The sequence below is a fragment of the Rissa tridactyla genome, chromosome 2 (assembly GCF_028500815.1).
Source record: "Rissa tridactyla isolate bRisTri1 chromosome 2, bRisTri1.patW.cur.20221130, whole genome shotgun sequence".
Lineage (NCBI taxonomy): Eukaryota > Metazoa > Chordata > Aves > Charadriiformes > Laridae > Rissa > Rissa tridactyla.
The window spans coordinates 95,522,592-95,546,982 of NC_071467.1; the positions used below are offsets into that span (position 1 = coordinate 95,522,592).

A 24,391-nucleotide genomic window follows, 5' to 3' on the forward strand; every position below is an offset into this window, starting at 1 on the left:
GTGTTACGCTAAACAGATTGTCCATTTGGTTGAGGGAGAAAAACCCAACACTCCCCGCCCCCCCCCCCCCCCCCCCCCCCCCCCCCCAAAAAAAAAAAAAACCCAAGCAAACAACAACATATTGTCTGGGGGGTTGTGGTTTTTTTGGGTTTTTTTTTAATGTGAGTTAGACTTGTATATCTCATTCCTCCCACCTCCAGAACTTTGATATTCCTGTTACAAATAGGAGACACTCAAGGAAGCAACACTTCAGTGCCAAGACAGGGTCTTGCATTTTAATCTTTGCAAAGGACTTAACATTTGTTTGGCAGTCACAGTAATTTCTTTGCAGACAGAGAGGATTCTGGTCAACTAATGCCTTGACTGGGAAGTCTAAGGAAGATCAGCCTTATAAGCAACCAGATCAATCAAAATAACACTGAAATCTGTCAGCCGAGAGAGAAATTTACTAGTTCCCACTGGACGTAGAGCTATTTTGCAGGACCTCATCTCCTGTGGGAAGGATTCCGAACTGTCCCGTAGTGAACTTCAACTCCACCAGCTGTTACAGCGGAGAAGGAAAGTGCCTGAAATTCATGGTATAAGCATTAAAAAAACCCCATACTTTCACTTATGTGCCTAAACAGTCACATAATCACAGTGATTGCATACGCCCAGGGCCGAGCCACTTATTTTCATATTTCAGATTTATGACTTCAAGCCTGACCCCACCTCTCAGAAGGCCTCTTAAAATTAGATATTTGAGCCATTCAGTTAGTGCAACTTGGACTTGATGATCATCATTTTTCTGCCATATTTTCCAGACTGGATGAGCCTTTTGGCAGATTGATTTCAAACATGGTGATTTGAGGATGCAGTGTTGGGGAACATGTATACATTTGAAAAAAACAAACAACAACAAAAAGGAGAACTCTGACCTATTTTGGAGCAGAAAGATGAATGCGGGGTGACTTAATGCAGAAGGGGCTTTTTTAAAACAATTTTTTTTTAATGTGGAATCCCAGTCTTCATTGAAGCTCTTTGCCACGATCACAATAGAAATAACAGCACTTACATTGCCTTCTGTATCTGACGACTTATATCTTGATTGAGAAGCATGCTCTGGTGTAGTATTAACAAGAACAGCAGACAAGTTTGTTCGTGATATTTTTATTTATGTTATAATAGTGTATTATCCTGCAATGAAACAGGGGGGAAGGAAGAACTTCAGCCTTTGGCGGTCCTTTGCATTTAAAGTTAACTCCTTGTTGGATCAGTAAGATAGTGACTCTATGTCTAATTTTGTCAGCTTCTGAGTACCAATTTCAAGTAGGTCAATGATATAAAAGAAGACTTCAGATTTCAGAAATTAAAATGTGTGGAGTTTTTCCTGTGGGTTTTTTTCTTTGGTTTGTTTGGTTTTTTTTCAACCAGGCTAAACAGTCTTTGGAGTGCTTCTGCTAGCTGAAGTCATCCAACGAATTATTTCAACAGTGTAAAATCTGTTAAATTAATCTATAAACATCTTTGAGAGAGCCTGTGGAAACTTCCAGTTGAAAAAGCAAATGGTGAGTTGTGAGTGAGTTGTAAACTTTCAACAATGCCAGTAACAGTAATAGTCTGCCCTTTGCCATAGGTCTGAGGGGTGAGTTTTCTAGTTAGATTGCAATGTAATAGTTGAATGTTCCTGCCTTTGCTGAGGGGCCTCTGAGTGTGTAGAATGTAGTGTGTGGATCATGTGTTTGAAAGGTACTTTAAAGAAACTGTAAGGGAGAGATTTATCACTCCAATAATTAAACAGAAAGAGTAAAGCAAGTGCTTATTAGATGCCAGAAATTGCATGATGGGCCATTGTTCCTGATGTCAAAATACTAACTTAGAAGTGGTAGAAGATTCATTGAATAAGTTCAGACAGTTCCAATGTTGAACCTGAAACTTGTAGAGCTGTGAATTTTGAAGAAATAATGCCTTCATTTAAAGCCAAAACAAACAAGCAAAGTCTAAATAGTCTGACCTGTTGCAAAACAAGTCTGTACCGAAAGGTCAGGCTGAGTTCTGAAAGTGCAGGAGGAATGAGTATGGATAACCATCTTCTGAGACCAAAGAGTCCAGCATACCCCCTCTGAAAACCCAGTACCCATCAGCACCACGATCAGTATGAAAATGTGCAGCTATGGCTGATCAAGAGATTGTTGCCCCTGAGTTTGGATTGCCACGTGAGAGAAGGGGATGATCTCCTTTAGTTGGAGTCTCAGTGTTAGCTAAACAATGAAACCTATCTAACTGTAAAAATGTGCATTTAAGGCTTTAAAGGGTATGTTTGCTGTTTGATAAAGTGGCTATTACAAATCTTAAACCAAATGTCTGCAAGGTATAGTTTAGTATTAGGCTCCTTCAGTCTTCGCTTCTGCTGATCTTCCTCCAAGTGTTTGACACTGATCTCCCTTGGATCATAAAGGCTGAACCTATTAATTTCACCCTATACCTAAATTAGGGACTTAGGACTGAACATCTAATAACCCCATGCCAAAAAGACCAGAAGCAGATGGTGCTGCACCTGTGTGAAAATATTAGTGATTGTAACACTATCTGCCTAATTACTTCCTCTGAATAATAGATGGGTCATGACCAGGTTATATCAATTGATCTTTCCAGCTTCTCTTCTGTAATCGTCAGGAAATTTCCCTTTCCAAGCTCGGTTTCACAAACACGTAATTTAATAGGGGCATGGTTGAATTGCTTGGCTTGTATGGTTATATGAAAATAAAGGCCGAGAGCTCAAGAGCATAAGAGTATGCACAATCTGGGGGGTCATGGGGTGGAGGGTCATAACATTTATTGCTAGACCATGGTGAAAAAGATCCCTGCAAAAAGTGAACTTGGTGTTAGTTTTGAATCTCCCCAGCGCTTGCATGGTCTCTACTTTTGTATAAACAGCACAGGGAGTGTGATACCATGTCCTAAAAGGCTGAGCTAAGCTTTAGGTGTGAACAGCTTTAAGACTAGCTTGTTTCTCAATACTTTCAATTCACTAATAGGTGCTACCGTATTGCCTTCTCGTTCACAGGTTCTTGACGTGAATTCTGCATCTCTTCTAAAAAGCTGTTATCTACCCACACTTGTCCCTGCTCCCTTCTGGTTCCCCTGGCCTCCTGTAACTCACTCTTTACAGTGAGTACGAGATTAAGTAAAAAATATGGGATGTAATTTTCTCCTTGCTGTAGCCAGCTGAAGTGTTTTGATACAAAGCAAAAATCCTCTAGGTACGCGCTGTCTCATACATACGTACGCTCACTAGGATAATGCAAGCTGGAGTGAAGGAGTAATCCCTGGTGAGTAGCAGTCCTGCAACACACACAATGCTATTCAATTGCTCTTAACAAGTTTTTAAGGGTTTCTAAACTTCAGCAGTCTGCTAGGTCATATTCATGCTGTATGTCTGATTGCACCTATGCTGAATATATGCCCCTTTTTCAGTGAGGATAACTTTCTTACAAATAGCTTTTAATTCCCACTGGAGGTCTCTCTCTGACTTCTCATTTTTTAATTAAGATGACACTTTTTTTTTAATAGTTTGTTTTCTGTACTGATATGAAATTACAACTGCTTTTGCATGTCCCTGCATGATTCCCCCCCCCCACCATAATTCCAATAGAGCTTGCCTCAAAATATCCAAAAATATTTGGTTTGAACTGCCTGGGATGGTTGATATTACAAATACATTGTTATGCATGAGGACTGTCAAATATTCCTCCTCTCCAAGATTCGCTTTTGGCTGCATCTTATTGACAGGATTTCTTAAATGGGCTATGGAAGAGGGAACTTTTCCTTCATGCAGCTTGAGACAGAAATTAAGCAGCCTAAAAATAACTTTTTTTTTTTTAAAAAGAAAAATCTATTAAAAGTATGACTTAAAACAAATAAAACATTATTATACCAGGGGCAAGCAAAATTATTGTTTGCTCCCTACCCATGAGAATCCGTTTCCAGGTGCTTTAAGACCTGCAGTAGCTGTCTGACTGAATGCATTTCTGACTCCTTTTAGCTATGTAAGGGAAATGTGATAACTGACTTATGGCAGACAAAAAGACATCAGTACAGACAATGTGGTTCTTGGGTTTTAGGAGCAAGGGGAATCATATGGACATACCATAGTAAAATCTCCTGCCTTGGTACTCCTAAGAAAGGCAATCTGCTAGGGAGCAGTAGGAAAATTCAAGCTGAAGACGTGCAAGATTTTTGCACGGGTATTTACTGGATATTGTTCGTTTGCTTTTCTGCCATGAGGACTTTCTGTAGCAGCTAGAGTGGAGAAAGGGAAAAAGATGTATTGGTGTAGTCGCATCTTTTATTGTGAGGCCTGGAGTTATTTTAGAAAGCAGCAATTCTAGGATAACAGCTTAATATTCCTTAGCTAGATGAGCACTACCACAGCTTTAGTCAGCGAATATACAGTGTTTTAAATTTACTTTTGATGAGTTGCATATCCTAAAATCTCTGGTGTTTTTCCTAAGCCAAAAGACACTTAAAAAGAAGAAACAAACAAACAAACAAGCAACACCCCCTCTCTTCCCCATCCCCCCACCCCTCCCCCAAAACCAACAACAACCAAACCAACAAAAAACCCCAAACACTCATGCCACTTCAGAACTTTTCAATGATCCAGGATGTATCTTGAAATATATTGATGACTTCATCCTTTGCAGATGACTGTCCACATTGCAAATGCCACCATAACAAGCTCTTAGTATGTTCTGAAGGATGACGTGCATTGAATGGGCTTTGGCAGTAGAACAATTTTCTTCCTGTAAGTGTTCATCGTTTTCCCGGGGCAGTGGTATCATGAGAGAAGAGCCGAAGGGGTAGGGAAGGAGAATACGAAGAAGCCCTATTGCTATTTTCTGTGGCGTATGTGATCCCTGCGAGTGTTCCCTGTCTCAGTACTGAATAGTATTTGCAAGCCCTTTCAGGAGGTTTACTGTTATTTTAAGCGTGCTCCGATTTATTTTCGTAGAAGAACTTTGGATAGATGTTTCATGCCACTGACTTTTGTAAGTAAGCACTCTGTGTTTTGCTGAAGCAGCAGTAAAACCATACATTAGTAAATGCATTTCACCCGTAATTCTTTGTTGCTGCACATGTCAGGGGTGCATTGATCCAATGTCAAAAGAAGGGGTCAATTTAGTTTTAAATCCTTACTCTTGTGATAGCAGTTCAGGCTCTGATGAAGGATAAAACATACTACGTGCACTGGTTACCGAAACAAATTGCATACGGACACGTGCAATCTCAAACACTTGAGAGAGAGGCTTGCAAGGAAAGATGTGTAGGGCCTGGCTTCCTGTGGATGTTTTCCATAATATGAAAATAAGGTCAAAAAGTAATTAATTCTGAAGTAAGAGGGTTCACATACACAGTTAGGTGGGAACGATTAACCTACATTATGTGTGGATAAGTGTTGTTAAAACCGGTCTCTAAAATTGGTGCGTTAAAGGTCAGCATGTGGAAGACTTAATTGATGGGTCCTATATGGTGCTGACAGAAATATCTAAAGACCCAGATGACTTCCCAAAAGTGTTTGGTCACATTAATTACTGGCTAAAGCAGTGATGACAAAGTCCTAAAACTTTTCACTTTTGTTTTTTTTGTTTGTCTTGTTTTGTTTTGTTTTGCTCCCCCATGATCACAATATTTAAAGAATCCAGTTAAAAAGAGGCAGTGGTTGTTCAGCATCCTGCCTACCTGTGCCTGCAGCGTGCTGGCGTGTTGCATGCCCCTCCTCCCCTTCGCCTACATGAAGCAGCACCTTCTACTCCTCCAGAAATTACTTCTGCCATCAACAGTAGGATGCTGTGTCGATATCCGGCGAGGGGGAAAAAAAAAAGCTCAATGCGTCCATTAGGATATGTTTTCTTATGGGCAAATGAACAACTGGTGAGAGGAAATGTCCTGTGGAAAAAGTTGCTGAGTGATGTAGGACGGCGAAAGGAAGCAAATGAGCAGTTGGTGATTTAGAGAGAGAATGAGAAAGATGTTACAGGTCAGTCTGGCAGTGAGAAACAAGGTATGTCAAGCTAATTAGCTGAAGAAAAATTGGCATGTTTTAATTTCCTGAACAATTAGGATGAATAGAAATGTCTTCTGCTTTCTTTGGAAAACATTTTTTAAAGCACATCATGTTAGGAAAAGAATTAAGGATCTGCAATAACAGAAATGGGAAGTCTAATAGTCAGCTAATTAAACTTGGACAATAGATCTAGCCCTCATAAATAAGATCACCGTCTGTCTTTTAGTTGGCACTGAATTAAATGAAACCTTTTGCAAAACATGTTTTGAATGAAGGCTAATTCACTTCTCTATAGTGGCCACTTATTTTCTTAGAAAAAAATTATAATAAAACAAAGTACCAGGGCGTTGATCTTGCAAGCTGAAAAGGGAAGTGTGAAGTTTTGACAGTGAAATTCTTACAGAGTGCCAATGATCCTTGGGGAAGCAGATCTCCAGGCGGTACAAATAATGAGAGCTTCATTATTCAGCTTCATTTTCTAGGTGGCTTTACAGAAGCTGTAGGTTGCCCCTGGGCAACCTAGATGCCTAGTCAAATTGTTTCACAAGTTGCATAAATGGAGAAAATCTTTAGCTGTGTGGTGAGGCTATGTGGGAAGGAAGCATTGCTTCTGTTCGTGATTGAATGGCTTGCCCCCCTTTTTACTCTCAAACCCCACAGCATCCTCGTGGCAACCTCATTATTACTCTCCTGGAAGTTAATCATTAAGTGTAAGTGCATATTTCTAACTTTCTTGAATGCGATCGGCTTTCTGTACTTGCAGGACTGTCAGCTCTATCACTGTAAAGCAAGTGGAAAGAAGGGCGACGCGTGCAGCTTTCTGTGCCATATCAGGGCTACCAGCCCTGCTTGGAGCCCCCTGTACTGGGCCTTTTCACTCTTCTTAAGTTAATCATTTCAGGTTAAGTTTTGCCAGAGTTAGTTCCTTGGATCGGTTTTGTTTTTCACCTTTGAATAATAACAAAACTGGCGCGCTACCAGGAAGGGCTGTGGCTGGGGTGGGTAGGAAGGAAAGAATCATATAGGAAATAATTGTGTAGGAGGTTTTTGAGTATGAGGAAGTAGAAACCAAGAGTCAGGCCTATAACAGTTTTGTGATGAATACGTATGTTTGGTTATAGGCAGTATCTGCATAGAAAATGGATTTTTTTTTTGTTTTTTTTTTTTTTTTTTTTTCGTTTGCAGGCTTTGCATCACCATTCTAATGTGCTATTCTTTTTCCCAAACGTATTAATCTCTGCAGGTGAGTCTGACCTGGAAAATTAAATGTGAGCAACTCTGAATGCTGGGGAAAATTCAGGCTTCATACCCAACCCAGGATTCATACTCATCTCTGGTGTGTGTGAGACTCCGAGAGAAAGAATCACCTGGAGATTTGAACTTTGGTGGAAAACCAGCTGACAGCCTGGGAGTTGTGGAGCGGGCATGGGATGGAGGAACGGAGACTTGCACAGCTTGTTTCTTGCACAGCTCAGGTATTCTCAAGGACTGCGTTTTCACTGGTAATGGAAACAACAAAATGTCCTGACTTCCCAAACCACGTAGCCCTCTTAACTGTCCATTGGATGGACAGCTTTTTCTGTCTATCCAGAGCGGTCATACTACTGTGAAAGGAGGCTATTTGGGAGGAAGGGAAGGAACAGTCCGTGAGAGTGAATGACTGGCATTACAGCTTGCCTTTATTTCTGTGGCTCTGCGTTTCTTCAGAAGCACAGATGGAGGGCAGAGGAGAAGGGGAAAGCTTTGTCAGTATGGGGATCACCAGTGAAGCAAAGGACTGATTGTCTTAAAATGCACTTCCGAAAAAAGAAAGTAAAATTAATGGCAACTTCTGAGTTTTTCTTCAGGAGATGGTTATGCCAGCAAATTGCACTTGTTAAATAGCTTTTTAGCAGTTTCTCTGATCAAGTTGACACTTTCTGTATTCTTAATTAGAAGCTGCTGGAGCGTTTGAGGATAATTTTCGGTCCTTGCAAGATGAGAATGACTAGTAACTTGTTAATCTTTATTTAGTTTTTTAAATAGAGTGGTCTGAACAGTGTCCTCCAAGGTCTGTGAGAGGAGGTCATGCCGTTGGAGTTGGAAATAGAGTACTGCATAAACAGCAATACTGACAGCCGGGCAAAAAGATGCCTTAAGAAATAGTGCCAGAAATGGAAGCTATGGTACAGGACACCTACCTGTATTTGAACCTTGATGGTTTTCTGGTCATATGGTGTTACACCCTTGCACAGCAGATCCTTTTCTAGAGGGTCTCTTTATAGATGTTTTCTGCTGTGGATGTGTGTTTCGTATTCACCCGTGCATAAATTCTGGATACCTCTGAGAAATAAGGGGGAAGTGCCTACCTTAGCCGTACTGAACAGATGTACTAGTTCTTGGGGGTCCCTGTGAAAGACGTAGCCTTGATACAGATAGCTCAGCTGCTGTCTTGGCAGTCTTCCCGGCACTTTCTTTTTTGGTATACAGCTTTCCTACCTGGAATGGAATAATTCGTGTGCTTTTTTTCCAAACTGTTTTTTTTCTGCTCTTATTCTCCGCTTATTTTCTTTTTTTAAATTCAGCTAATTGTCCTCCAGCTTTAGGCCTTGGCATGAAGGCCTTTGTCCTGCTGTTGAAGTGGTGTGTTTTGAGGTGCACTGTGATAGTCTGCAAGAAGTCATCTTTGATGATATCAAAGAATTCTTACAAAGCAACACCACAAAGATCTGTGTTGTTTGTGCTGCGATTGGCAGGAATACCTGGAACAAAGGAGCAAATGAGCTCTTGGGTGCTTCAGATCTGAAAGAGAAGCAGCAAACCTCAAGGTTGAAAGCAGAGTGCGGCAGTGAGCTTGATCTGATTCACAGAAGTGCAATGTAGTTGCTTTCTGAGTTCTGGGGCACTTTTGATCTTTCCTTCCTGGGTTCTCAGAAGGACACCGTGGGTTATGCTTCTCCTGTGAAATCTCAGGCATGGCGGAATTTTGTCTGTCACCTTAGCAAGGGTGTTATATTTGGTCTCTCATTCCTTCCCTCCCGTCTCCCACAGCCTATGGGACTTGGCCGGTCAGCCAGCATCAATAATTAATAGTGAATAACAAATACTCACTGCAGTTACTTCGTGATCTGTTTGTTAGTCGCTGAACAATGACAAATAATAGAAGGAGTAAGTATCTCAGGCTGTTTATGCTCAATTTATGAGCAGCACTGAAGTGACGACTTATCTATGCAAGTAACGCAATGTCTAAATGGAAAGGGTAAGAAAGCCAATTTAAAGAGATGGGTTTAATTGTCCTAGCTGGTGGCTAACACTACGTTCACACAAGCAGTTATTTGTAATATGCTACGGAATTGTGTTTACCACTTTCCGAATGTGGCATTTACTTTATTTTCAATATGTTATGGGTGCATATGCATATTTAATTTTTTAACCTATTGAAGGTTAAGCAACTACTTTCTGCTGTGATTTACTCAGGGGTTTTCAGACGGACTAAGCCTAAAGGGTTCTGTTTTGTTTTCATCAAATAGCAAGAAGTGACAAAACTTGCCATATCTTTCCTTTTCCTTGAAAGCGCTGATGTCTAAGGGAGCGCTGCTTTGCAAGGACTTCTGCAACCTTTGTTTTTGACTCCTCTGGAATGTGACACATTGTTATCGCAGTTGCCTAAGAAGGCTTTGGTTGCAGGTTTATCGTATACTCCAGGCTCATGAGCTATTTCCCTGGGGACCACGCTGCATTCTTGATTTGCATGGCGTCTCGTGGCCAGCCAGCGCCATTCAATCCCTGTCCTCTTGGCATCCTGTCTAAGAAAATGACCTTCTATTCTCCCCCAGTAGCTCCAAGTTGCTATTGAAAAAGTGCCTGCTGTTCAGGAAGACCCACAAGGGTGCCTGGCAAGAGAAAACAGCATTTGAGTCTAGGAAGTTTCAGTGATGCATATGCACACACACAGGCAGTCATCTCAGGAAAAGCAGAGATGTTTATGTTCCTGTCTTTGAAATGATAAAGAATACAGAAAAATTCCAAATATGTACAGTGTGAAACAGGTGCAGAGGAGCCCAGCGGCACACAAAGGGCAATGTGTAAAACCCCAGCTTCCAAAACACGGGCTGAACTTGCGCTTTGCAAAGTGCAAATTTGTAATTTATTTCCAATATACAGTTGGGTAGATGCCGGGGGGGATGGTGATGGGGTTTTTTCTTTACTTTTTTTTTTTTTTAACTAGGTCAGTTTTGAGACGAAGAAAAAAAAACAACCTTTTTTTAGGAAATCATTGCCAAACTGTCAAGGCAGTTCTTGAATAGTAATACTGTAGATATTAGAGACATTTATAGGCTTGGCAGGATCCCTACAGAACAAGATTTTTAATCCAATATGCACTTAATTATCTCAATTAAGGACACAAGTAAAGCTATGTTAAATTTTTGGGAGCAGGTGCCTACTATCTCCTCTGCATAGAATAATGACAGTCTAAAAATCCCATTCTGTTGACAGGAAAAACTCTTATTTCCTTAACCATCTCAGAAAAAATGTCAATTGTATTTTTTATTCTTTTTTAATCCATGAGAATTTTTGTAATGGCACGGAAAAACATTTATTTTATCTGATGTTCATTAAACTGTCATTCCAAACTTTTAACTATGGATCCCCAATTGAGAAAATGGAACAAGAAGATCCTGATTTATTTTGTAGCAGTTCCTTGCAAATCTTAGAGTTCCCAATTTAGCAGGATGGGTGAATGCATGTTCAGCTACATGCATGTTGTTTTCAATGAGTTAAAGGTGGAGTACACACTTAAATTCCTTGCTGATATATGTCTATCCTGTGCAGTCTAACCAGCTTGATATTTTTAAGAAACACAGTCACAGAATCACAGAATGGTAGGGGTTGGAAGGGACCTCTGGAGATCACCTAGTCCAAGCCCCTGCCAGAGCAGGGTCACCTACAGCAGGTTGCACAGGAACGCGTCCAGGCGGGTTTTGAATGTCTCCAGAGACGGAGACTCCACCACCTCCCTGGGCAGCCTGTTCCAGTGCTCTGCCACCCTCAAAGTAAAGAAGTTCCTCCTCGTGTTTAGGTGGAACTTCCTATGCTCAAGTTTGTGCCCGTTACCTCTTGTCCTGTCACTGAGCACCACTGAAAAGAGCCTGGCCCCATCCTCCCTTTAAGTATTTATAAGCATTATAAGCATATAGCTGCATTTTGTAAGAGCATTGCTTGTATGGAAACCCAGTCTGCAGGGACCGTATGCATGTGTATGGTGATTTTTAGAATACTTACATATATGAGTGTACACGTGAAGTCTCTGCAGCGTATAGACGTATGGTGACTTTAGAAAAGAAAATATCATGGTTTTAGTGGGTATAGGCTGGGCAATGTAACACATAAGCTCCAGCTCATAGGGCTGTCAAGGATGTCTTAGGGAAAAGAGAGGAAAGGAGCAATTTATTTCACCTGTAGCACTCCTGCTTGGGCTGCGTATCTGGGATTAGAGGCACTGCTAAGTAGTTAGTGACCCTAAAAGAGCGTGGCTGGGTAGGTCTCTGACCTGCAGCCCTTTCACTCACCTGGAGGGCAAGAAGCGTCCTGAAGCACAGAAACAAGGTGCCTCTGGCAGGGCTGTGTTTCCTCTGCGGGTGCCAAGGGCTCCCGATGCCGGAGCCGGGGATGCCCTGCCTGCCTTCACCTGCAAACGGGCATCTCCCCCCGGCTGTGGTTCAGCCTTACCGAGGAGTGTTGCACTGCAGCTAACGGTGTACATTGTTGCTTTAAAAAAAAAAAAAAAAAAAAAAAGGGGGGGGGAAGGTTTAAAAAAATGAATTTTTTTTTTTTTTTGAAGTGTTTTCTAGAACGTTTAAAACCCCAGCTAAGGAACAGTGCCCTAGGAAACCTTGGCTCGCTACCCAAGCGTTTTTCACTCATGTTTCAGTTTCAAAAATAGCCCTTCTTGTTAAGGCTAATCTCAAGCAATAACAAAGCGATGATGATGATGATAAAAAAAAATCTCCACCTCCCTCAGAGATTGGGTAGAAGTTCATACCCTGATCTTTCTTTCAAGTACAGCCTTTCCCCATCCTAGCTTTTAAGGCACTTTGAGTGTTGTCAGTGATGCAGCATGCCTACGGTCTGACGTGGTTATACACTCCCATGCTGATTTTTATGTTAATCCTTTGATTTTGGTTTAATCATGTAGGTTTACATTGATTATACAATAAGCTCTTCAGGTGAATCTAATTGCAGTCAACTATCACCACTTTAGTACTTAGTGATGTTTGTTCTGACAAGTCCTCAGAACTTGCTATTGAAACAAAGCAGTTGTGCTTTCTTCTTATTAAAAATAAAACAATAAAAATGTCAGTAATTCCTTTTCCCTCTCAGGAAATGTTTAATGGATGTGTTTTGAAGGTTGTTATTTTTTTTTTAATCTCTTATGATATTTTAATGTGCCTGTTGAATAGAAAGCTGTAAACAAAAAACATATATAGTGTTGCTGAAAACGTTTGGTAACAATTTTATTTAAAAAAAAAAAAAGTCTTTATTATTTGAAAACTAAGCAAAAACAGAAATACTTTTCCCCAAAGCTTTTTTTGCAGCTAAAAACTTTCCAGCAGACAGTATATAAATATTCATAATGCTGACGGAAATTTTCTTTTTGATTTAAGTAGTCTTAACAATAGGTGTTCAATCAGCCCTAATTATTACTAGTCATTGATTTTTGGAGGGCAGCCATACTCAGTGAAGAGAATATCTGAAATGTGCTGCAATTTCTTCCCAAACCAAACTCTTACTTATCTAGTAATGATACAAATTTTTAAAATTTTATTATAAAATACTGCTGAATTAATCTGAACTTTAAAAGTATTTGATGTCTGGGAGGTTCATTGCTAACTGGGATAGAAAACCTAGTTGAAATCGATTACCTGGATTACATTAGGAGACTGCTGATGGTAATTTAAAAAAAAAAAAAAAAAAATTAAAAAAAAAATTGCCCAACTAGACTACTATTGGCTCTGTGTACAATATCTTTTCATTCCTGACTAGTTAGATGATGTTCTTTTGCTGGAGCAGTTGCGCACTCATTTCCCCAGGGACCCATGTCCTCATGTAAGTGTTAAGACGCATTCCTCTCTAAAAGTTTTTGGGCATGTCCAGCTGAGGTCATGGTAATTAGAGATAGAAAAGACCCTTTGGATCACCATGTTTTTCCCCTTGCCAATGCAATTCTGGTTTTTTTAGGAGGTGTATTTTCAATTGATTTAGCAAAGGTTTGGAAAAGTGACTCAAGATGAGGCAACTGCTCTTCGCTAGGGACACTGTTCCATGTCCAATAGACCATAAGAATAGTCTTTTTTTTTTTTCCTGATGTTTTCTTATATTTTCTTTTGTTGCAATTATTTTTTCATCTGATAGGCACCTGAGAATCCCCAGTAACAATTCAGTTTGGAGCTTGTCTGTCATTAGCAACTTCCTACTTCATCATGTTGTGCATTAGCTCACTCCCTGAGTAGACATTTGGTTCAGAGCTCGGCGCGTGGTGTGGACTTTCTTAGCTTTTTATTACTCTGTTGTTGAGCCACTTGCTTTCTTTCCTGGGAACTCTTAAGCTCTCCTGGGCTTAAAGTCAAGTTTGTTACATGTGAACAACAGCATCTCAAACAAAGTGAGACCTGCAAGTAAAGATTTTGTTTTGGGGCATAAATGTTTTGGGTTTTTATTTCCTGAGTTGTTCCGCTACTTCTTGTTCGTAATACTGTCTCAGTTAAACTATAACTACTGGTCAACACTACCTCTCCCCAACACCTCTTTCAACTAGATTTAAAAGATTGAGTATGAGCCCACTTAATCCTGGCTTACATAATTGTAATTCATATTATAAAACCAGAGCTCTGTTGAAGGCAATAGCAGTTTTTACCTGTTTTCTTTGGAGTTAACTGGTACAAGTCAGATGTCAACATTTCCACTGTCACCACATGTCCTCTCTTATATGTTTTAATGTATTTATTTACCATTTATTTCCCTGCCTTCTTCACTGCTACTGGATGATGAGAAAGCTCCATGTTCTGCCATCTTTAAATAAATACTCTTGTATTAAAAAAAAAAAAAAAAGTAAGATGTAATTGTTTTTAAAGGCTTGATGAGAAGGAGGCTGCTTTCTAGTTGTAAGTGGGGCTTAAGATATAAACAGAACAGGATTTTAGAATTAGGTTTTTTTTTAATAATTCTTAGAATTTATCACCATATATTCTTTGCTCTTTTCTGGCATCAGACACTGTAAGAGACCGTAGTTTTGTCACTGGTAAGCTAAAATTGCTTGCCAAGCTCTGCTTTACAGTTAAATTGTTGCTTTTGCAGGGAAGATAAAAGCACAGAAAGAAAAAAAAAAAAAATCACACAAAACCACAGCAACTTTCAATTAGCATGCAGACAGCAGGGTGCCTTATAGACATCCATGCTCACACAGTCACCTCTTGCAATACCAGCAATTATACTGCATGAGGCTCTATTGCTACTCATGTGCTGGTTGTCGCTTCTTAAAAGATGACTATTAGTTATATTTCCTCCTTGTGAGACACTATGAAGTTGCTTAGCATTTTGAGCAAGCTAGCATATTTTCTAAAACACATATCCGTTAAACAAAAAAAAAACAAAAAAAAAAAAACAAAAAAAAAAACCAAAACAACCAACCAAACAAAAAAAAACCCTAAAAAAAACCCCAAAAAACAACCAAACAAAACCCAAAACAAACAAAAAGAAACCCACCAAACTCACCACACAACCCAACAACTTGGCATCTTAAAGTGGTGTAGGATACTCATGGCATAAATAAAAGCTCACTTTCTGTTGCAGGAAAGGGCTGCTGTCTGTCCTGCCACTGCAACCCTCACCACTAGAAAAGTGCCACGAATGGGTTTGACATGCAGGAGATCGTAAGGTAATAAAGCAAAGGCACAATAAAAATGGAATAAAAAGTAAGTCGATGTCACCAACTCCAGTGCTAAAATATTTTGTATCTGTTACACAGAGTTCTGATGCCTGTCCCTACACCACTATGGGGTTTGTTGTTTTTTTTTTTTTTCAAGCACTTAAAATTTCTAATAGGAAATTCTCTTTTAGGTTCATTGAACTCTTTCACACAAAGTGAAAGAAAGGAATGGAAAAGCTGCCTCAAAGGCTGTGAAGTAACACTGTGCTTTCTAGAGGTCTCTTCGTCCTCATGTTGTTCTCACTGTGTACTCGCAGAAATTGGGGCTGCAGAGACAGATTTAGCAAAAGGGTTTGGTTTGTAGGAACTTCTAAATCTCTCTGTTACATTCCTTTCTTACTATGTGGTTGGCATCAAAGAAAGAGATGGGGAAGCTGAACTGGAGAAACTGAATAGCAGAGGCAGAAAGATAATGCTATTCGTGGGGGGAAAACCATAACCAACCAACCAAACAAAAAAGCTTTCCAAAATATCAGCCAGGGCTTTGAATTGTTGTCCCTTTCTCCTACTTGCCGAGTGTGTAACAATAAGCCAGTTAAACAGAAAATGAATGGGACCTAGTCTCATAAGGGTCACTGCCAGAGGGGTAGAAGGTGGATGTGAACTTTTTATTGCCTGTATTTCAGCTGTAATCCTCGTAATTGCCTGTATCCTCGTGCAATCTGGCTAGCAAAAGAGATGGCATCCTACCTCCTGTGTCACCTTTCTCCATGCTACACAGCCTTGCCATAACTGGATGCATCCCGTGAGCGGGAAGTGAACCAGAGTCTGGATTCGTTAGCTAAATAGTACTCGTGCAATAACGTGCTCTTGTCACTGTCCACTGAGACGCAAAAGAAGCCTGAAATGGGAGCATCTCGTGTTCTGGCCCTCCGCAGGAGCTCTGTGTTGTACGAGATTACTAACATTAAGTAATTTCTTGTGCCTGTCAGATTTAATTACAAGCATTGCCAGAGCACAGCAATGAAATAGCTAGCAACAAGTCTCCAGTGCAAAACTAATCTATGCCACTCATTTTTCATTCCGATATGGATTTCATGCATACAGACCAATTGTATTACGAATTATGCTCAATGAGTAGCACTTATTCCTTTCTGTTAGTGGCACTGGCTTTAACAAAATGCAAACTGTTCCGTGCTGTAAAAGAAACAAAAGGTTGCTCAGGACAAGCAAACCAGGGGTTGTCTCTCTCGCGCAGTCAAATGAAATATGGTTGATATTTACCACCGTGAATTGGTTCTGAGTGTACTTTGTGTCTCCATCCACTGTCCAAGTTAGATATCTACGGTCTTCGCTAATATGAAAGTTAGGGAGGGAATTTAAAAAGTAGGTATAATGAAGGGAGTATCAAAATTTGTTTTTAAGAATAAATAATAATTTTTTTCTTTTAACTTCTGAACTGTCAGATTCCAGGTACAAGTCATGATATGGCTTAATACCTACTGCTTTAAAAGAATATTGCTTCTTATTTGCATTTGAGCAGGCAAAACCTTCATCGTTATGGGTGAGTAATGACAGGAAAACTTGCATTAAATTAAAGCTGATCCATACTGTGCTTAAAAACACATTGCCTGGGAAAACAAAATAGATGCTTGAGAAGAGGGATACTAATTACCATTCGGTTTCCAAAGTAAGTTAGTTCTTGCACAAATTTTTTGAGGAATCCTGAACGGATTGTCCCCCTTATTTTTTGAGAAAGAACAAAAATTGTCTGTTTGCTCTATCAGATCTGACCTCTGGACTCTTATCAGAGAATTGCCTACATCTTTTTTCCTTATTTTTTGGGGGGGATTCTAAGAATAGTTGTCTCGGGGGACTTGGCTCCATTTGTTCTGAGATCTATGAAAGTCTGATTTCATCACCAGATTTGTAAACCCCTTTTATTCTTGAGAGAAGGATAAATCTTACTGTTTAATTAAACTGAATGTGATTTTTCTGTGGTTGCATTTATGAAAAAGATGGAAACCGCTCTGCTACAGGCATGAAGTGTTTTGCTAACAGTAGACCTGTGTGGCCCATAAACAAACCTTGTGTGAAACAGGTTTTGAGGAAGGGATCACTGCTGGATTTGAGGATAGCCGGCATCCTTTTCTCTCAAGCTAAAGAGCTCAAGAGGAGCTACTTAAGGCTCCTCTATATGGAGAAGCTGTTGAGAAATAAACTAGTTGGGGAAGTTAAAGAACAAAAGCCGATCTCTGGGAAGAGGCTGTTGTTCCAGGAAGACACCGGTACTCCCAGCTTAGCACCCTTGGGTTACCTGGCTTGATTCCCTTCCAGAGATGCTCGAGGGCTTTAACAACTGCCCTGTGTCACCTGAATGCCTAACCACGTGTGTAGTCTTAGCCTGACAATACACTAAGGTCAAACCTGGGCTTACACTTGCTTGACGCTGCAAGTGTGAGAGCTAATTGCAGGCTGTGCACCAGACTGGTTTTTATGGAGTACAAGAGCTGTGTTGCAAGCTCCTAATTTTTTTATTTTTTTTTTTTTTGCTGTGAATTGTGGTGGCAGATTGGTTTAGCCTCTGCTTTCTGGAGTCATGTAATTATAAGAAAATCTGGGATTTTTTTTTTTTCCACATATAGAGCACAAAAGGCAGAAAAAAAGATTCTAGTCTTTGTTCTGCTTCTGAGAAAAGCATAGGACCTAATGGGTTGCTGGGCAGGATACAAGCAAAAAGAATGCAAGTTGAAGTACTTTTAATGCCACGGTTTTTCAACATGGCATTTAAAGACAGTGGAAAGCAGAGTGGAGTGGCAAACTACGCTTACGAATAAGCTAGATCTCTAAGAAGCATAATTAAACTGAACCAAGCGAGGCTTAAGTAGGTAAGACTATCAAAATAAAATTTTCCAGATATTGAAATAAATCAATTAATAAGCCATTTTAAGCTAACCTGTTGCAAATTTTGAATATCAGCATTCATCGCAGTGATCCAAACACAACTACCTCATGCTAATTCCTAAGAACCAAAAAATGATAAGCTGAATAAGAAAATGAAATGGGCTTGCTTAATGACACAGTCCAAGACAGGTGAAAAGTAAATAAGAAAACAGCAGTAAGGAGTGATGTGTCCAGTAATAATCACTTTATGTAGATTATCAGATATAATTATTTTTTTGCTGGTAGAAGAGGAAAGTTCTGTTAATTTGCAGGGACGAAAATTTTGGTGTAGTTTACACATGACTATTGCCAGTGTGACTAAGAAGGGAGTTTGTTCCGCAATTTCAGTCTTCTATATGCACTTCTATTTCAAAACACCTGATTACGTGTACGTGCGATGAAGCTGTTTGTTTCTTTAGAGTCTGGGTGAGGGCGAAAGGGGAAGAACATCCAAAATCCCTTTTTATCTCTCATTATTGTTTTTAGCACAGGAAGAACTCTCAATTAATTATGGTATTTGAATCCACTGGCTAAGAGCAGCCTGGCTTGAAGTTGAACTCAAGGCAGCACAGATACAAACAACGTGCTTTGTCCCTTCAAATGGTGTCTCTTTGCTGTAACACCATTTACTGCCGCGTCGTTGCCAAGGCACACCCGTGCTGCCTCTGTTGAAGTGTCAGTTTTGATTGGTACAGCGATAGGCTTTAATTCAGCTGCCTACATGATGCCGGCTCAGGGCTCAAAATAAAGCTCAAAATAAGCTGCTCCGAGCTGGTAAGCTGGCAGTAGGGTTTGGGAGAAGGGAGAGCGGGAGAGGAAGGTGAGTGTGTGTGTGTGAATAAAACAAATAGGGAGCTGTAATTACAACAAATGTGCTCAGCTTGATTACTTGATAACCTCGGGTTTCAGCTCTGTACGACCATGTGGACTTTGTGGCCAAAACTTTACTGAAACAATAGATATAGTTGTGTAACCTTTACTGATTAAAACCATAATAATAGCATGTGACTGTAGGGGAATGCATAGTTGAGGGGATGGCCAAAGTTAAAGCCCAGTGCAGAGGAAACATTTTTTGCATGTATTGATCCAAAGCCCAGTAAAGACAATAAAATGAGGGTCTTGTGCCGGGAGCCAGGAGATCCAGAACCTCTTCTGATAAGTCTGGAGTGTTTTGGCCAGGGCTTTTAGCTTCATGTGTTTTAAAAGTAGCTTTTGGTTTATGTACTTTTCTATTTGAGGGTAATCTGGCACGAGACCCCTACGACCTGGCTGTCAAAAGTACTGTCAGTCAACCATTTCTCCTGACGCCTGTTGTGCTGAGTCGTACTGACAATCCAGTCTGGACGCATTTTCACGTGCACCCATCCAGAAGCACCGGATATCATGGAGTACCTGGGTCTCCTCTTTTCAAGACTCATTTTCACTGCTTGTAAATGTGGTACTAAAGCTTTTATCCCATTTTTAGGCTTAATTAATATTTTGGGGGATATTTAGATTTTCTTAGATGAAAGAGCCACGATACAGAGTTATGTTATGCCAGCGTATAACAACCGAAGTCAGTGACTCCAGACTTAAACTGACGTGATGCCACTCACTTCAAATGGAGCTATGCTGACACCCAGATGAAGTTCCTACCCAAAGTACCTGGCAATCTGTTCAAACAGAGTATTGTTTAATATGCTCTTAGGAGGAAGGTCAATCTGCTGAAACAGAATTTCTGATTATCCTCTGACATTATCTCTTGCTTAAAGCTACAAAGAAGCCATGGCCCTGGGATGCCAAAATAAAATCTGTTAATACGTGGCAAACTATAGGTCTTTTCATTAGGTAGGGTTAATAAGGTTTTATAAAGTTTCCACGTTTGCCTGGGAGCAAAAGTTTAGAACAGGAAAAGGAAGAGGAATGGTACTTCTGTGAGGTCCTGAAGGGAAGGAGGAGGGGAACTTTGGGAGGGAGTATGGCTTTTTGTAGAGGGTGAGTGATTGGCATCTGCTAGGGAGCCAAGTCTGGGATGGAGGAGTAGGGTGGGGGGAAGAGGTGGGAAGACTTCCTTGTTCACCCATTCTATTTAAGACAGACATGGGGAGTTTGAATCCAAGTTTTGAGAGAAGAGAGGTGGTCCTAATATTTCCAACCCCTCCAGGGGTCAAGGGAAAGCCCTGGAACAGAAGCTGAGAATTTGAAATAACAACAGATTTTTCCTAAAGCATAAGGCACGAGTGGCACCTACTAAACATCTTTTGCAAATGCAAGTCGGGTGAAGAACTGCGTGCTTTGTGTTCTATTTTTCTCTCCCCTTCAGCAGTTACTGCTGGTGGAGTGCACCCCAGGTGCACGGATCCGCTCCCCATCGGATGGGGAGCCGTTGTTCCTCAAAGCTGTCATGCCAAACCAGGAGTTGGGTGCATAACAACACGCTCGTGTCGCTTTGGCAGTGATGGAGCAAGCCACTCTCCTTCCACCCCCTCCCCCCTGCCTCCGTCTTCTCCTCGCACAGGAATACCCTAACCAGGGAAGCATGCACGGGCTGTTTAGCAAAGGGGTCAAATTCATTTGGATGAAATTCCAGGGCTGCGGGGATAACAATGGCAGGAAGCGAGGTCCTTGAGCTGGCCCACGCTGCCCGCTTGTAGCAGCACATTGTTGAAAGACGTGGCCCGCTGCCGGCCACGCTGTGCTGCCCACCCTTGGAAAGCCCTGGCTGCTCCCAACACCGCGGAGAACCGAAAGCTCCACCGCAAGTGGAGAGGAGTGGCAGGAAACCCTCCGTTAATTATGCAATTATTTTACGACTGCATTGCTTGCCCAAACCTAAATCTCCTCTTCAACCCTTTGGGAGTTTTAGGTGTTTTGTGTTAGCAAGCGGTGAATTCCCCCTCGCCCCTTGCTGCTTTCCCACAGGAAAACCCTCCCATGCGAGCCCCAGCATGAGCATGCTTTGCATTACGAGCCCAGGTCTCGGATATCTTCAGTCTGTCTGAGGGAAATCGTGGTTTAGGGATTGCTCCTCAAAGCATGTGAGTCAATACACAAATAAGATACAGCGCGGGGGCTTCATGAGCTTGTTACTGATGTTTGATGCAACCGTTTCTTTTTCGTTCCTTCAGCCACTGTTTTTTTCCTGCTTTGTTGAAACTCCCCATCGGTTAAGGTAGGTGTGCAAACAGACCAAATCCAGGGCATGAGGCCGCGTCTGGCATTTGCTACAGCAATGCCAGTGCTGGAGCCTGGGAGGTGTTTCTCTGTCTGGCTGTGGCCCTGAGACGAGGAGGAGGAGGAACAACTGGAGGACTGGTCCAAGTTAGAAAGAGCGTTAAGTGCATTTTTTCATCACTAACATGCCACGCAGCGCTCCAGTTGCCTGATAGCAAGTGTATGGGAAAATTCCATCTTATCAATTTGTTAAAAAAATGCCTTTCTCATCGGGGAATAGGAGACGGGACTCGCATGCACAGACAGAGAACGTAGGAGTGCTTTGTGAGTGCTCTGATAATTGGGGAAACTCCAAACCCCAGTAACTAAGCAAAACAAACCAGCAACTCCTAAAAGGTGGCACCACCACCACCACTAAAAGGAAATGCATTATTTTTCTGTCAGTGTAATGACCAGATCAACCTCATTTCCCTTGTGAGTGTTTTGTTTGGGTTTTTTTCCGGCTGATGACAAGAGCACACTGGTGGAATGATGTCCCACACCGTTTCCTCCATGTCGTTTCCTCTTTCTTCAGCTCTGGAAGCAGCTGGCACGGTGTGGACTGGGGTGGTCGGACCTGAACCATGTGCTCGTCTCTCTAGATGTATAGATGCTGGCTCCCCCAAGGAGGAAGTCGCTGCAGCTGTACCTTCAGTGGAACATACTTTTAGGATGAGCATGTAGACACGTCACCAGGGAGAGAGCCTGGGGGATGCGTCTGAATGGCACAGGCTTCGCCTACAGACAGCGCTTTACGTTGGTCGTGGTTTTTTTCCCTTATAAGGGATGTTCATATGTAAAAAAAAAGAGCATAACTAAGTCTCTCCCACAGTCTGGTCTTGCTGGCCGCATGGGATTTTGGGGTTTTTCTCTTTCTCCCCTCCCGCCATGTTTCCCTATTATTCTTGTGTGACCTCCTACCACTGCAGATCATTTATCAAATAGCCGGTAATGGCTAAACAGGGGCCCCTTATAGCAGGCATTTGCAATATTTTGTTAGCAATAAATATGCTGTGGTTAGTAAATATGTTGTAACTGGATAGCATTACATGGAAACGTGAGCTTCAGTATTTGTGAGAATTTCAAACTGGATTTAAAAAATTTAGCTTTCGTCTGAAATAATTGAGGTGGCTTTTCTTAGCCCGTTTTGGGTTTTCCTACACATTTGTTTCAGGACTTAGATCAAAGTTCAGCTCTAAATTTGTGTCGGGATCTGCAACTGAGACTTGGTGTGACTACGTAGACTGATGACTAGATATAGAAGTGTGGAAGAAAACTTGAAAGTCAAGCTTTCACCCGATGTACAGTGTGCATACGGATGTGTCCTTTCTTTCGCAGCTTGCTTTATTGGTAAGATAAATGTATTACTGATGGAAGATGAATTATCTTTGGTTTATATATGCACAGACGACAACAACGATATGAAGTTCCACTGGTTGACCAAAATGCCTGTGCTGTGGCCGGGACTATTGATAGCAGAAAAGCCAAGCTGACTTTCATTGATATTTTTTGAGCTACAGGTAGGAAATAAATTCAGTAACTAAGGAGGTGCTTTGGATCAACTCTTTTTTTGTTGTTGTTTTTTTCCTGTATGCTTTTCTGCAAAGTTTTGAGTTCAGTACCCACTGGCCATAAGCCACAGGCTGTGTACATTTAGTCGTGTGTCTGTGATGCCTATGACTTCCAAATATTTCATCTTCAAATAACCACCTTTTCCCCCCAGCCAGGAGGCGGGGTAGCTATTTTCCCTCACAAATAGTCATTCAAACTGATATTTGTGTCTTGAGAATCAACACTGGCAAAGCTGTTGTAAAAGTTGAAGGGGGGGGAGGGGGGGGAGGTAAAAGATAAAACTACCTCAGCCTTCTCTATCTTTTTCCTCTTTTTGCACTTCATTTTCTTTCTAAAGTCAGAGCTACGTAAAAGCACCATTTAAGGTGCAAAAGTGCAACCACGCTGCTCAAGAATAATACTCAAGCCTTAATGACCTGAGCACACATTCAAATATTTGTGTGTTGTTTTCACCTACGCAACAACACAAAAACAGCTGCTTAACTTAAACACTTCACTGCCTTCTAATATAAACTCTTCCTCATAATGTTTTTCTCCTCTTCCATCCCCTACCGCTTTCTTACTCCTACTCCACCCACTTCCAATGTTCCTACATGCTTTTCAAGTTGTTCTGCTCCTCTTTGGTTTATTTGTGCTGTACGCCATCCATAAAGTCATCTCTGGAACTCATAAGTACTTTCGCAAAGGCAACAGTGGGAAGGCGGTTGCATATCATATTATTTTTGGCTAGATGCTCCAGGAACAATGGCTATTGTTTGGCAGCTAGCAACAAGGAGGCTGCTTTAGCGATGTAACGGTTTGGAGCCTGGAGGCTGTTCCTCAAAGGGTTGTGAGCCATTTTAAGGTATGTGTGATTCAAGGTCAAAACTATTTGGCAACAGCTGTTTTAAAAGAGATTAAAAAAAAAAAAAAAAAAAAAAAAAAAGGCAAAGCAATCCCCAAATCTGAGACTATGGATAAAAATAATGTGCTCTGTTAACTTTGTGTTTCTTTCCTCTTGCACATGGTTGTTACATGTTACATGACCAACTTTCTATTTATTCTTCCCTGTGATTTTTGACTTCGCGGCACAGCCTGGGTTGGTTGTGACCTGACGCAGCGGTGGTGGGGAGAGAGCCTGGCTTTTCTTTCGGGCTGGTTTGGGCTCCCCCCACGTGCGAGTGAAATAATGCCTGTGCCCGAAAACCTCCAGCTGTGCCTGAGGAGTGAAATGCCTAAGTGCTGCACCTGTGGCAAACTTCAGGTGGGGTGCTCTAGAAGGGAGACACGTTAATTAGCGCTGCTCGTAATGTTGGAGCCGAACCCCAGTTGCAGCATCCCTGAGCGTCGTAATTAATGCTGAAATAAACATGTTAATAACGTAATAAACAAACGCAGCTTGTCCCCAACTGTGTATTAACGCCGCAACGACCCCCAGCAAAGCGGGAGGGGGGGGGGGGGCGGGGGGGAACGGAACGACGGCCCCTCTTAGCGTTCAGGGGCGGGCGAGCAGCCCCGGGTGTTTGGCTTGGAGCGTCCGAGCCCAGGCAGGTGGCGGCGGCGCCGGCGCTCGCCACCAGGGGGCGCTGTGGCGCCTCGTGAGCGGCGGGGCCGCCCCGCCCTCCCCAGGCCCCGCCCCCTGCCCCGCCCCTCCCTCCGTCTCCGAAGCGGGTTAAAATAACCACAATGTCAGAGCCTTCGATGGGAGCTGAATTTTGGTAGTTTTTTGGGTTTTGTTTTGTTTTTTTTTTTTT

The 24,391-nt window shown here is 41.6% G+C and overlaps 2 long non-coding RNA genes across 20 annotated transcripts in view; both read left to right on the forward strand.

Moving 5' to 3' along the window:
- Window positions 1-177: 177 nt before the first annotated feature.
- On the forward strand, window positions 178-11,754 carry LOC128905219 (uncharacterized). 5 transcript variants are annotated; one of them, XR_008464796.1, is made up of 5 exons: window positions 178-1,547; window positions 3,047-3,150; window positions 3,243-3,311; window positions 4,686-4,786; window positions 5,678-11,754. It is a non-coding gene; the product is annotated as an uncharacterized LOC128905219 (long non-coding RNA). The 5 variants fall into 5 exon arrangements; XR_008464793.1 differs by having other exon boundaries at window positions 3,047-4,786; window positions 5,678-6,019; window positions 7,290-11,754; XR_008464794.1 differs by having other exon boundaries at window positions 3,047-3,311.
- Window positions 11,755-24,391, forward strand: part of LOC128905217 (uncharacterized) — a 46,881-nt gene continuing 34,244 nt past the window's right edge. For all 15 annotated transcript variants that reach the window (XR_008464785.1, XR_008464783.1, XR_008464777.1 and 12 more), the window contains exon 1: window positions 11,755-22,606. This is a non-coding gene — a long non-coding RNA (uncharacterized LOC128905217). The remainder of the gene's footprint in view (window positions 22,607-24,391) is intronic.